Genomic DNA, 14,121 nt, shown 5'->3' on the forward strand with positions numbered 1-14,121 from the left:
GAGGCATAAATTCCTTTCTGAAGAGAAAAAAAACCATCTTTGCAAGCCGAGGCACTTCATAGCTGGCTGTGAGCAATCTTAAGGTGTGAAGCCTTCTTTGGAGGAGCAAAGGATCTGAGTGAGGGAGCATTACTGCTATAAGCATCTTTTAGACTCAGCACAACTGAGATAAGTGTCATAATATCTGGTTTTGCTGGCTACCAATAACAATGCAGAACACCCACAGAAAAGCTATCAGACATAAGGGGGAAAAAAGCCTGCTCTTAAAGGGCCCATGTACAAATTCACCTGTTTCAGAAAGCAACCTAAAGTCACCAGAAAGAAAGGTACACAGTCCTTTGGTGAAAAGAGACTCATGTGATAGGCTCTGGGAGCATCTCGGTGAAAGGCGAGACCTCTTTAGGGGCTGAGACATTGACAGCAGTGATTATTGTGACCTAGTACAGGCATGCTGACACAGACACTGACAGACGCCATTGGAGTTCTTCCACCGACCTGTTAGTCCAGGGTCTGCTCCACCCACAAGAGCACCAATTTAATCCAGTTCAGACAGGGAAGGAAGCCTGCCCTAGGCACTGGCCTCACCCAACAGAAAGCCCTCAGGCAACTTGTGGGCCTGCATAGGCGGAGTGCCTGGAACCTCTGCAGCCTGGCCAGTGGGTCTGCCTCTGCAGGGCAGGGCATGCACAATGAGCAGGTAGTGTGTGAGGGGCATTGGTGGAGTGTGTGGGGCCTCTGAAGCAGGGTGAGTGAGGCCACTTCAGTGGATTAGGGCACATGCATGGGGCAAGACTGTATTGATGGTGTGTGTGGCCCTGTGGGCAGTGGGGTTGGTCAGCTGCAGCAGACTCGTGCATCTCAAACAGCCACATAGGGGATCAGCCCCACCTTCCAAAGCCTGAAATAATTGTGTGTTCCCATGCCTGGGGCTGGCCCCACTCAGCTGCAATCCTCAGAGAGCTGACAACAGCCCTGCAGGCTGGAGGCCTACATTAATTGTAACCCTTGAGCCTAGCAACCAGCCATGCTGGTGGCCTACACACTTAACAGAAAAACTGCAACAGGATTATGCTATTTGACCCTGCCGTCAACTGTGCTGAGTCTCCCCGTGCCCAATAAAGTGACTGAAGGGTTCATAGCATCCATGCAGAGCTGACCATTACAACCAGACAGCCAAGGGCACAGCCTAGCCTCTCAAGGCAGCTGCAGCAAGAGCAACCCTGCCACAACAGGATACAAGTAGCCCACACAGGGGGCACTCCTGGAACATTTGGAACTGGTGACAAGAGGGAAGCACACTGCTGGACCTCATGAGGCATCTCTTACATAAGGCCACACCTCCCAGATCAGGAGACATAGGTGACCTACCTAATACATAAATATAAGCACAGAGAAAGAGGCAAAATAAGGAGGTAAAATAATACATTCCGAGTAAGGGAACAGGACAAAACTGCAGAAAAAGAACTAAACAAAACAGAAATAAACAATCTACCTGAAAAAGAGTTCAAACAAAAAGTCATAAGGATGCTCACTGATCTTGGGAGAAGAATGGATGAACTCAGTGAGAAGTTCAACAAAGAATTAGAAAATATAAAAAAGAACCAATCAGCAATGAAGAATACAACACTGGAAATGAAAATTTCACTATAGGGACTCAATAGCAGAGTAGATGGTACAGAAGAATGGATCAGCAAGCTGGACAAAAGACTAGAGGAAATCATCCAACCTGAACAAATAAAAAAAAAAGATTTTAAAAAACAAGGACAGTCCAAGGGACCTCTGGGACAACATCAAGCACACTAATATTTGTATTATAGTTTTCCCAGAAGGAAAAGAGAGAGATAACGGGGCAGAGAATCTATTTGAAGAAATAATAGCTGAAAACTTTCCTAACCTAAGGAAGGAAACAGACATCCAGGTACAGGAAGCACAGAGAGCACCAAACAAGATAAATCCAAAGAGTCCCACACCAAGACGCATTAAAATTAAAATGTCAAGAGTTAAAAATAAAGAGAGAATCCTAAAAGCTGCAATAGAAAGGCAACAAGTTACACACAAAGGAAACCCAATAAGGTTATCAGCTGACTTCTCAGCAGAAACCTCACAGGCTAGAAGGGAGTGGTATGACATATTTAAAATGCTGAAAGGAAAAAACTACAGCCAAGAATACTCTACCTGGCAAGGTGATCATTCAGAATGGAAGGAGAGAGAAAGAGTTTCCCAAACAAGCAAAAACTAAAGGGGTTTATCAGCAAGAAACCAGCCTTACAAGAAACGCTAAAAAGACTTAATTACATAGGAAAGAGAAGACCGCAAATAGGAATGAGAAAATTATTTTTTTAAAAAAAGCAATAAAATCACTGATAAAGGCAAATATACAGTAAAGGAAGCAGATCAACCCCCCATGAAGATAACATGAAGGTCAAAATACAAAAGTACTAAAATTATCTATTTCCATGATAAGAGGGTAATGGATACACACACACACAAAAAAAAGAGGTTAGATATGATATCAAAAACATAAAATGTGGGAGGAGGGTTGTAAAAGAGTAGAACTTTTAGCAAGAGGTCAAACTAAAGAGACCATCAACTTAATATAGATTGCTATATATGTGGGTTATTATATATGAACCTCATGGTAATCACATACCAGAAGCCTATAATAAATACAGAATCAATTAAGAGAAAGGAACCCAAACATAATACTAAAGAAAGACATCAAACCACAATGGAGGAGAGCAAGAGAAGAAGAAAGGAACAGAGAAGAACTACTAAAAGACCCAGAAAAAAAAGTAACAAAATGGCAATAGGTACATACTTATCAATAGCTACTTTAAATGTTAATAGACTACATGCTCCCATCAAAAGCATAGGGTAGCTGATTGGATAAACAAACAAGACCCATACATATGCTGCACACAAGAGATGCACTTCAGACCTAAATACGCTCACAAACTGAAAGTGAAGGGGTGGAAAAATCTACTCCATACAAATGGCAGTGAGAAGAAAACTGAAGGAGCAATACTCATATCAGACAAAATAGACTTTAAAACAAAAGCTGTAACAAGAGACAAAGAAGGGTAGTACATAATGATAAAAGGAACAATCCAACAAGAGGATATAACACTTGTAAATATCTATGCAGCCAAGATAGGAGCACCTAAATATATAAAGCAATTATTAACAAACATAAAAGGAGAAATAGACAGTAACATGATAATAGTAGGGGACTTTAACACTCCACTTACACCAATGGATAGATCATCCAAACAGATGATCAATAAGGAAATATTGGCCTTAAATGGCACATTAGACCTGATGGACTTAGTAGACATGTATAGAACATTCCATCCAAAAACCACAGAATACACACTATTTTCAAGTGCACATGGAAGATTCTCCAGGATAGATCACATATTAGGCCACAAAACAAGTCTCAATAAATTTAAGAAGATTGAGATAATACCAAGCATCTTTTCTGACCACAGCAGTATGAAACTAGAAATCAACTACAGGAAGAAAGTCAGAAAAGCCACAAACATGTGGATATTAAACAAAATGCTACTGAACAAGTATTGGGCCAATGAAGAAATCAAAGGAGAAATCAAAAAAATACCTGGACACAAATGAAAATGAAAATACAATGTGCCAAAATCTATGAGATACAGCAAAAGCGAGTCTAAGAGGGAGTTTATAATAATTCAAGTCTACCTCAAGAAACAAGAAAAATCCCAAATAAACAATCTAACACTGCACCTACAGGAAGTGGAAAAAGAAGAACAAACAAAGCCCAAAATTAGTAGAAAGGAAGGAAATAATAAAAATCAGAGCAGAAATAAATGAAATAGAGACTAAAAGAGCAATAAAAAAAAATCAATGAAACCAATAGCTAGTTCTTCAAAAAGATAAACAAAATTGACAAACCTTTAGCCAGACTCACCAAGAAAAAAAGAGAGAAGCCTTGCATAAATAAAATTAGAAATGAAAGAGGAGAAATTACAACAGACACCTCAGAAATGCAAAAGATTATAAGAGAATACTATGAAAAGCTATACACCAACAAATTGGATAATCTAGAAGAAATGGATAAATTCTTAGAATCATATATCCTTCCAAAAATGAATCAAGAAACAGAGAATTTGAATAGACTAATCACCAGTAAGGAGATTGAAACAGTAATTAAAAACCTCTCCAAAAATAAAAGTCCAGGACCATACAGCTTCCCTGGTGAATTCTACCAAACATTCAAAGAAGACTTAATAACTATTCTTCTCAAATTCTTCCAAAAAATTGAAGAGGAGGGGAAACTTTCTAACTCATTCTATGAAGCCAACATTACCCTGATACCAAAACTCAACAAGGAAAACACAAAAAAAGATAATTACAGGCCAATATCACTGATGAACATCAATGAAAAAATTCTAGCAAATCGAATACAACAATACATTAAAAACATCATACATCATGATCAAGTAGGACTTATTCCAGGGATACAGGAATGGTTCAATATCCACAAATCAATCAATGTGATACATGACATTAACAAAATGAAGAATAAAAATCACGTGATCATCTCAACAGATGCAGAAGCATTTGACAAGATACATCATCCATTTATGATAAAAACTCTGAATAAAATGAGTATAGAAGGAAAGTACCTCAACATAATAAAGGCCATATATGACAAACCCACAGCTAATATTCTCAATGTAGAAAAAATGAAAGCCATCCCTCTAAGAACAGGAACCAGACAAGGATGCCCACTGTCACCACTCTTATTTAACATAGCATTGGAAGTCCTAGCCAGAGCAATCAGGCAAGGAAAAGAAAGACAAGGGATCCAAATTGGGAAGGAAGAAGTGAAATTGTCACTATTTGCAGATGACATAATTTTATATATAGAAAACCCTAAAGAATCCACCCAAAAACATTTAGAAATAATAAATGAATACAGTAAAGTCGCAGGATACAAAATCAACATACAAAAATCAGTTGTATTTCTATACACTAACAACAAAGAAGCAGAAAGAGAAATTAAGAACATGATCCCATTTACAATAGCAACAAAAAGAATAAAATACCTAGGAATAAACCTAACCAAAGAGGTGAAAGCTCTATACTGAAAACTATATAACATTGTTGAAAGAAATTAAAGAAGGCACAAAGAAATGGAAAGATATTCCATGACCTTGGATTGGAAGAACTAACCTGGTTAAAATGTCCATATTTCCTAAAGCAATCTACAGATTCAGTGCAATCCCCATCAAAGTTCCAATGACATTTTTCACAGAAATAGAACAAAGAATCTTAAAATTTAAATGGAACAACAAAAGACCCCAAGTACCAAAAGAATCCTGAGCAAAAAGAACAAAGCCAGAGGCATCACACACCCTGATTTCAAAATACACTACAAAGCTATAGTAATCAAAACAGCACAGTACTGGCGCAAAAACAGACACACAGATCAATGGAAGAGAATTGAGAGCCCAGAAATAAATCCACACATCTACGAACAGCTAATTTTTGACAAGGGAGCCAAGAAGATACAATGGAGAAAGGAAAGTCTCTTCAACAAATGGTGTTGGGAAAACTGGACATCCACGTGCAAAAGAATGAAAGTAGACCATTGTCTTACACCGTACACAAAAATTAACTCAAAATGGATTAAAGACTTGAATGTAAGACCTGAAACCATGAAACTTCAAGAAGAAAACATAGGCAGTATGTTCTTCAACATTGGTCTTAGCTGCATATTTTCAAGTACCATGTCTGACCGGGCAAGGGAAACAATAGAAAAAATAAACGAGACTACATCAAACTAAAAAGCTTCTACACAGCAAAGGAAACCATCAACAAAACAAAAAGACAACTTAACAATTGGGAGAAGATATTTGCAACCATATATATGATAAGCAGTTAATATCCAAAATATATAAAGAACTCATATATCTCAACAACAAAAAAACTAACAACCCAATTAAAAAATGGGCAAAAGATCTGAACAGCTTTTCTCCAAAGAAGATATACAGATGACCAACAGGCACATGAAAAGATGTTCAATGTCACTAAGTATCAGGAAACTGCAAATCAAAGCTACATTGAAATATCACCTCACTCCCATCAGAATGGCTATAATTAAGAAGACAGGAAATAACAAGTGTCAAAGAGGATGTGGAGAGAAGGGAACTCTCATACACTGCTGGTGGGAGTGCAAACTGGTGCAGTCACTTTGGAAAACAGTCTGGAGATTCCTCAAAAAATTACATATAGAACTAGCATACAATCCAGCTATTCCACTGCTGGGTATTTATCCAAAGAATCTGATAACACAAATGTGTAAAGATACATGTACCCCTATGTTCATTGCAGCATTTTTCACAATAGCCAAGACTTGGAAGCAACCTAGGTGCCCATCAAGGGATAAACAGATAAAGAAGATGTGGTATGTATACACAATGGAATACTACTCAGCCACAAGAAATGATGAAATCTGACCATTTGTGACAACATGGATGGACTTTGAGGGTATTATGCTAAGTGAAATAAATCAGAGGGAGAAAGTGAAATACCACATGATCTCATTCACAAATAGAAGATATAAACAACAAACAATCGCATAAGACAGAGATTGGAGTGGTGGTTACCAGAGGGGAAGGGGGAGAGAAGAGGGCAAAAGGGGTGATTAGGCACATGTGTGTGGTGATGGATTGTAATTAGTTTTTAGGTGGTGAACATGCTATAATTTACACAGAAATCGAAATATAATGATGCACACCCAAAATTTATATAATGTTATAAAACAATGTTACTGCAATTTAAAAGAAGAAAAGAATGGCACTAATATGCCATAGCTTACCAGGTTATTGTGTGCAGTAAGCTGCATCCTAGTTGGCTATAAATGGGAATGTCCTTCCTGAGAAGCTTCTTGTGGGCAAGGAATATCTCTATATCACCAAGACCTACCCCAGTCTCTTGGAATATGACAAATGTTTAATAGATATTTGTTGATTAAGTAAAAGAAGAGTTTGGTTTAAGCATTATAGCAAATTTTGTACAAACTGAAAGCTATGAGGCATCAGTGAACCAAGAAAATGGCCCAGATTGTCTCCTGTGTCTCTCTGTGCATCTTTTATTCTTTCAGTGCCTGCATCAGCTGGGTTGTCAAGGTTACCTCTCATCGTCTTTGGAATATTATTAGATGTTGACTCATATTGTGTCAAAATTATACATAGACCTGGATGTGTGTTTGCTTCCCTACTGTTCTAACTGTTGTCGCTCTCTTTTCTGATCTGTTTCCCTCATTCTACTGTGTTCAAATTTGTGAAAGATTTTACAGCTTGGCTATTCACCAGAATGAGATATCATTCTGTATTACAGCAACTCAGTGGGATTTCAAGGGACTTACATTCAAACCATGAATAAGTTGCAAAGTTCTTTGCCTAGCATTTAGGTGAAATTCTACCTCCTCTTTCTAAATTAGGTACTCTATGGAGATCCCCTCATAGTTATGACCAGTTCTCTTACTTTCATCACCACATCACCATCATCACTGTCACCATCATCACCACCATCATTTTCTCAGCAGTTTATTTATTTGGTCCTGTGTTAGATACTCTGCTAAGTGCTTTACATGCATTATATCACTTAAGCCTCACCACAACCTTATGAAAGAGATGTTAGTATTAGTCCTGTTTTACAGATGAGAGAATTGAGGCCCAAGAGAATAAGTAACTTATCCAAGGACACACAGTCCTAAATATCAGGGCTAAGATTAAACCTAGGTTCAGTTTGACTCCAAATTCTGTGATCTTAGCTTTCCATTGTACTAAGAGATAAAAGTGAAGAGAATCTCAAAGGTGGCCCAATTCCTTCCAGTTTCATGAAGTTTTAAAATATATTTATAAAATATATTTATATTTGAAAAATGCAATCTATAAATAATTTGCAAGAATATTTTATATATTATGGAATTTAGATCTTTTGATTGTTACTATGTTGAAAATATTTCCCAAGTTTGTGGTTAATTCTTTATTTATGGAATTTTTTTTGTCTAAATTTACCTTTAGTTTTTATGTTTAAGGGGGTAGCTTTGATGCTTCCTATGACAGGGAAAGAACTTGGACGTCGAAAGCTAGTTTCACAAATCTATTTCATGCCAGTAACGAGAAGGCAGGGAGCTACTGTATAATTTGTGAGGCAATTAGCAGAAGGCTTCCTGTTGGTCTCTGGACATCATTAAATAATAGCCATGTGCTGCTTTGGCTACAATCCATGCAAGGCATTAAAGCCACTCTATCAGCCCTCACATCAGTTTGCAAAGCCTGGCTGGCCATAACAGGTGTTAACACCAGCCCATAAAACTCCTGCTACTTTATGGATTTGTTGAAACGTCAAGTGATTTGCTGCTGAAAGAAAGAGAAGAATGAAATAAAGCTGGAAAGGAGGAAGAAAAAATAAAGAGAAAAGAAAAAGAAAGACTAAAAGAAAAGGAAGGAAATAGTGAAGCCAGGTACCCGAGAGTTACTGTAGCTATTCAGTAAGAAAATGATTGCCTTTTGACCTTGTTCCCAGCACAGTCATAGATGAAACTTGTCAATCTGCTGTTTTCTTGTGTAACTTGAGGAGTGACTCGGGGCTCAAGCATTTGTAAGCTTGTTTTGCTGAAGAAAGAGAATGCCTTCGGGGAGGTTGTGATCACCAGGTGGAGGTTGTGATCACCAGGTGGCGGCCCCCAGCAGCCCTTGCAGATTGCCCAGGGGCTTATCAGGAGTGACCCCTTTGTTTCTCAGAAGCTTCTCCTGCCAGGACCCTTAGCTCTATAAACACCCCCTGCTTTTGGCTCTGATGAAGGTGGATTTGAGGGAACCCATGCTCCCACCTTCTCGTCTCGGCCAACTCGAATGAGGCCTTTCTCCATCTCCAAGCACCAAGGTCTCAGTGTTTGGTTTGCTGCACTTCAGGCACACGAACTTGAGATTAAGTGACTTGGTCTCAATAGGACACGTAAAAAGATAAATGAAGAAGCAGGAAAGAAAGTCATTGAAGGAAAAAGGAAGGATAAGAAAAAAGGAGAAAGAATAGAAGAGAGAAGTAGAGAATCAAAATATAAGTAAAGATGGATGGATAGACAGATGGGTTGGTGAAAGGGAGAATGGAAGGAAGGAATAAAAAAGGGAGAAGTGGAGGGAAGAAGGGAGGGAGAGAGGAAAGACAAAATAAAAATTAAGAACTTCAGGCTAAATTCATTTCAATTATACAAAGAATTGTAAATCCTACGGATGAAAGAGAACACAACATTCCTTTTAATCTAAAGCTCTCCTTTTACAGGAGGAAAAACTCAAGCCCAGGAAGGTTGAGTAACTTGCCTCAAGCTCACAATCGGATTCATAACAGAATAAGAAACAGAGTCCAGCCAAATGTCCAGACTGCCAGTCTAATACAGCTTTCTCCGTGATCAAAAAGTAGAGCATTCCTATGAAATCTTTCCTAAAGCGAAATGGCATAAAGCGAAGAAGCAACTACCTTAGGACACACCTTGCTAAAGGTCGCACAAAATAATCAAGATGAAGCACAGATGCTCACAGACACAGGTCAAAGCCATAGTGGCTGGAGCTGAGATGCGGATTGGGGTTCCCAGGGATGAAGCCCGGCGAGGCCGCTCTCGGTCCTGGGGGTGGGCGCTGGCTCTACAATGGTGAGCTGGAAAACCAACGCTGAACGCTATTTCCGCTTTTTGCCTTTTTTTGTAAAAGTGAAAATCCTCTTCAGATTTCTTTCAGTTAGTGAAAACAGGTACTAAGGTAGGTCTTTCCTAAAGGCGAACTTTCGAAACGTGGGGGGTACCTGTATAACTCTCTCACACCACAGCTCTTGTTTCACTGGCAAGTTGCTATGGTTTGAATTGACGTGAAGAAATATCCAACATAAATAACTTTGTAGCAAAAAAATGGGCCTTCTGCTAGACCGGAAAATCTTACCACGTGTGATTTTTTTTTTTAATTGTAGCACAGTGCCGTAACAGAATTTGACCTATAATGTGTAAACTTTAAAAAGACAAATGACCCAGCAGTTCCTTCCTACTTAAAAAAGATTAAAAGGGAAAGTTATTTGTAACCTCTAATAGAAAAATATATCTCAAAGGAAATGACTTAAGATAACTTGGGAAAAGGCTAAAGTCATCAGCACTGTCGGGCAGAATTTTGATCTTTTGCCATAGACACCTGAGGAGCAGGGTGCTTTTTTCTCTTGCTGTTTGAGGCCAGATAGTCAAAGATAAAGAGAAGCAAGAGGTTGATGTCATTGCAGTTGGCTTTTCATTTCAGTGAGTGCAATTTAAGTCAGAGATAGGACTTTCCTAAGAAAGGAAGCGGATGGTGAGTTGTTGAACATCAAAAGGAAAAATTGTGAAAGACTGGAAAACCAAAGGATTTCTCCAAATGGCTTAAACACAGCCAAGATCCCCTTGAACATGATTTCGGCATCCCCTCGAGTTCTTGCAGTCAGGAGAAGGATTGAGTGAGAGGTTGGATTTCCTTTCAGTCCCGTGATTCTAGATGATTCTAGAACAGGAAAAAAATCCCTTTGCCATAATTACTCGATTATTGCTCTAATCCTCTATTTTACTTTGGAAATGGGGACCTTGCTTCGCTCTGTTAATTTATTTTAGATGGCACTTTGCTATATAAGCTTAACTGTTTACAATTTGTACCAGTGAGGCCAGAGTATCTAGTTTTATCCATTCATCCAACAAATATTTATTGAGCTACCGACCCACTTGGTACTGTTTTAGGTGCTTGGCATACAGCATGAACAACACAGATAGAAAACCCTGCCTTCAGAGTTTACACTTTAGTGTGGTGGAAGGGGATAGGCAACAAATAAATTGGTATGACCGTATATGGTATGTTAGGTAGTAACAAGTGCTGCAGAGGAAAACAAAACAAGGGATAGAGAGGGCGAGAGTAGTAGATCCTCAATTTTAGGTAGGATGATAAGAGATTCAAGTAAGATGGTTTCTCTGATGAGAAAACACTTGAGCAAAGACCTGAAAGAGACAAGGAGTGAGACATGGGTATATCTGAGGGATCTTTGCAGGCAAAGAGGACACGCCCGAGGAGAGACATTCAGGGTACACAGCTGAAGCACCATGAGTGAGGGGGAGAGCTCAGAGACGTTGGGGGGCCAGATCTTGCAGGACTGAGTAGACCACTGGAAGGACTTTGGCTCTAACTGTGAGTGAGATGGGAAAAAAAGCAGCCTCTGGGGATGCTTGAGCAGAGGGAGGTGATCCCCATTTTCACATGATCACATTGGCTGCTGGGTGGAGAAGAGCGTATTCAAGGGAGAGGCAGAGCAAGCACTGAAAGAGCTATGCCAATCCAGAAAGAGATGACAATGACTTGTGCAATGATAGTAGTCGTGAAGAAGGCATATGGCAGATTCTGGATATATCTTGAAACTAGGAATAACAGGATTTGTTAATAAATTGGGTGTGAAGTATGAGACAAAGGGAGGGGTCAGGATGATTCCAAAATGGGTCATCTTCATTCCATTATATAGTCCAATAACTCTCCAATGTCCACCACAACCCTCTTCGTTTCTACCTCCTCCCACCCCAAATCCAGCTATATTTACAGCCAATATGTTAATACAAGTTGTCTGCCACTAGGATGAATAAAATCTCTTTGGATTTTCTCCTTTATGTGAGTTAACAGAGAGTCCAGACTGAGTTTGAGACTGTAATTCTAACTAAATTTTTATTATTCTTGTTTCTTCTTCCTTTTCTATGGTTTCTAGGATTTTATTTATGTTTTAATGGCCTGATTTTATATGAGCCTTTGTTGTTACTTTTAAACTTCTGGGGAAGCATATATGGGAGGCAGGGAGAGAAGGAGGAACGGAGGGAGGAATAGGAGAAAGAGAGAAAGAAAAAGAGATAGGCAGAGAGAGATAAAATGTGAAATGGCCAAATAATAAATAGATAAGTTAGCTAGAAAGTAAAGAAAGAAATGCAAAGACACAGTCACTGGGCAAATAGAGTGAAAGAATGTGATGGATCAGAATAGATTCATCACCCCTCATGGAACTATCAAAAAAGATAAGATACTCACTGACAGGGTGGCAGTAGTGTGTCCCCAAGCTGATGACTGATAGAACCTAAGGTCAGAGTTCACATTAATTTGTTTTGAGGTAAAAGATAAAAAATAACAAAATTTAAAAGACTAAGAGGAAAACCCAAGTTTACTATATGCTAACTCAGAAAAGAATTAAACTGTTTTCATAACTTCAAAAAGGAAGACATCCTTCTAAATTTCTTATTCTAAAAAGATAGCAAGAGAAGATAAATAGCAGCACCAAGATGATGATTTTGGATGTACGTTTATCAGCTTGAGACCAGATTTATTTATATATTCATGTTCCATCTCTTTGCATGACAGCTTTTAAGAATGGATGTAATAGAAAAGGAATCAAGAAACTGTTGAAGGAATCAGAGTGAAGAGAAAATATTAATAAGAAAATAAAGCCAAGGATAAAATTAATGCATTCTCATTGATCCCTAAAAAAGAAATACAAGCATAAAGTTCTGTAGAGTCACTGGAGATAGTCTGTAAATTTGATTTTGGGCTTCTTACCGACCAAAGCAAAGAGGAAAATATGATCTTGTATAAAAACCTACACTTTCTATAAGATTAAAACAAACCAGCAGTATTGTGGAAGTTGAGATTAAAATCTAAAGAAACTATGTTCTGTGGAGCTACTTAATATGGATAAAGACCTTAACAATATTCTTCCAACAAATACAGTAACAAGTTTCTTAGAGCCAATTTCTTCTCAAGTTCTTAAGGAATTGTTCGTCTTTTCCACTTCTTAAGTGAAACATTACCAAAACTGGTAGCTTTTATTTCATATTAATTTTTTTGGAACAATTACAGATGTACCGTGAAATGATCCTTGCCACCTTGGTAACAATTTGACCTGGCTGTTACTTTGTATACGCCGGCTAATAGTATAAAAAGGCAACAGGTTCTGGACGTAATTTCCACAGATACTTTATGTGAAACAATGATATTTTTGCAACTTTTGCCATTTGACCTGTGTTAAGCAAGCTTTCTGGAAACAAATCCATTTGAAAGATTGCACTATGATTAGGACTGCATGCTCTGGATGAAAACCTTCTGACTGGGGCCAAAGTCAAGATTATTGGTTCTGTTGTGGGTGTTCTTGGGATGGGACAATTCTCGAGGTCACCATCATTAGTATCAACATGACCACCTAATGTATCTCTCACTTGCTCAACCATTACAAATGTGCTTAAAGCTGAGTTCATTTACAATCTAAATGCATATGTAGGATGGTAATCAGGGCACTGTGCTAATTTAGGTATTGTGTTTTAGGGGAAACAAAAGGTATGTTACTATTTTATTCATCTTCAAATTAACTATGAATTGTGCATCCTTGTATAGCTCCTCCTGGGGCAAATGAGGAAGTCCTAGTTGTCAAAATTAATGTTTAAAAATCAAACTAAAAAATTTTTTCCTGGCACCTGTTTGATGACGGAGACTTATAATCAATAGCAAAATTGCCCTGGAAAGCAAGATTTCATTTCCTTCCCCTGGGTGATCAGGACGTCGTATGTGTGGGTTTGCTCTGAGCCCCTTCAAAAGTCCCCTCTTTCTCTTCCCTCGCTCCCTCTCCCCCTCATTCTTGTGCCTGTGCAGACATCTGAGTAGTCGCTGATCACTTTCACTTCTGCTGGGGAAATTACAACACACTTCTTTAAATGGTATAAAAAAGGAGAAAACTTAGATCTTCCGATACCAAATCATTGAACTTTAGAGGGTCAGGAAACTGTCAAACCCAGCAGGATCGTAAAATGCCTACGTGTCTGAGAGAAGCACTGGGGTGTGAGCGGGGAAGGAAGAAAAAAGAGTCGAAAGGGGAATAACGGAAGAAAGAAAGAGAAAGAGGTGAAGACAGAACAAACTGTTTAGAGTGAACACCCGTACATTCATCTACTCTACAGATCCTTGTTGAGCATCCGAAAGTACCGGGCACCGGACTTCGCATGTTAGTTTCCACGAGGGTCCGACTCGGGGAATATCTGCTCAGTCAGTAGCTCTG

This window comes from Equus przewalskii, chromosome 13, assembly GCF_037783145.1.
Source record: "Equus przewalskii isolate Varuska chromosome 13, EquPr2, whole genome shotgun sequence".
Lineage (NCBI taxonomy): Eukaryota > Metazoa > Chordata > Mammalia > Perissodactyla > Equidae > Equus > Equus przewalskii.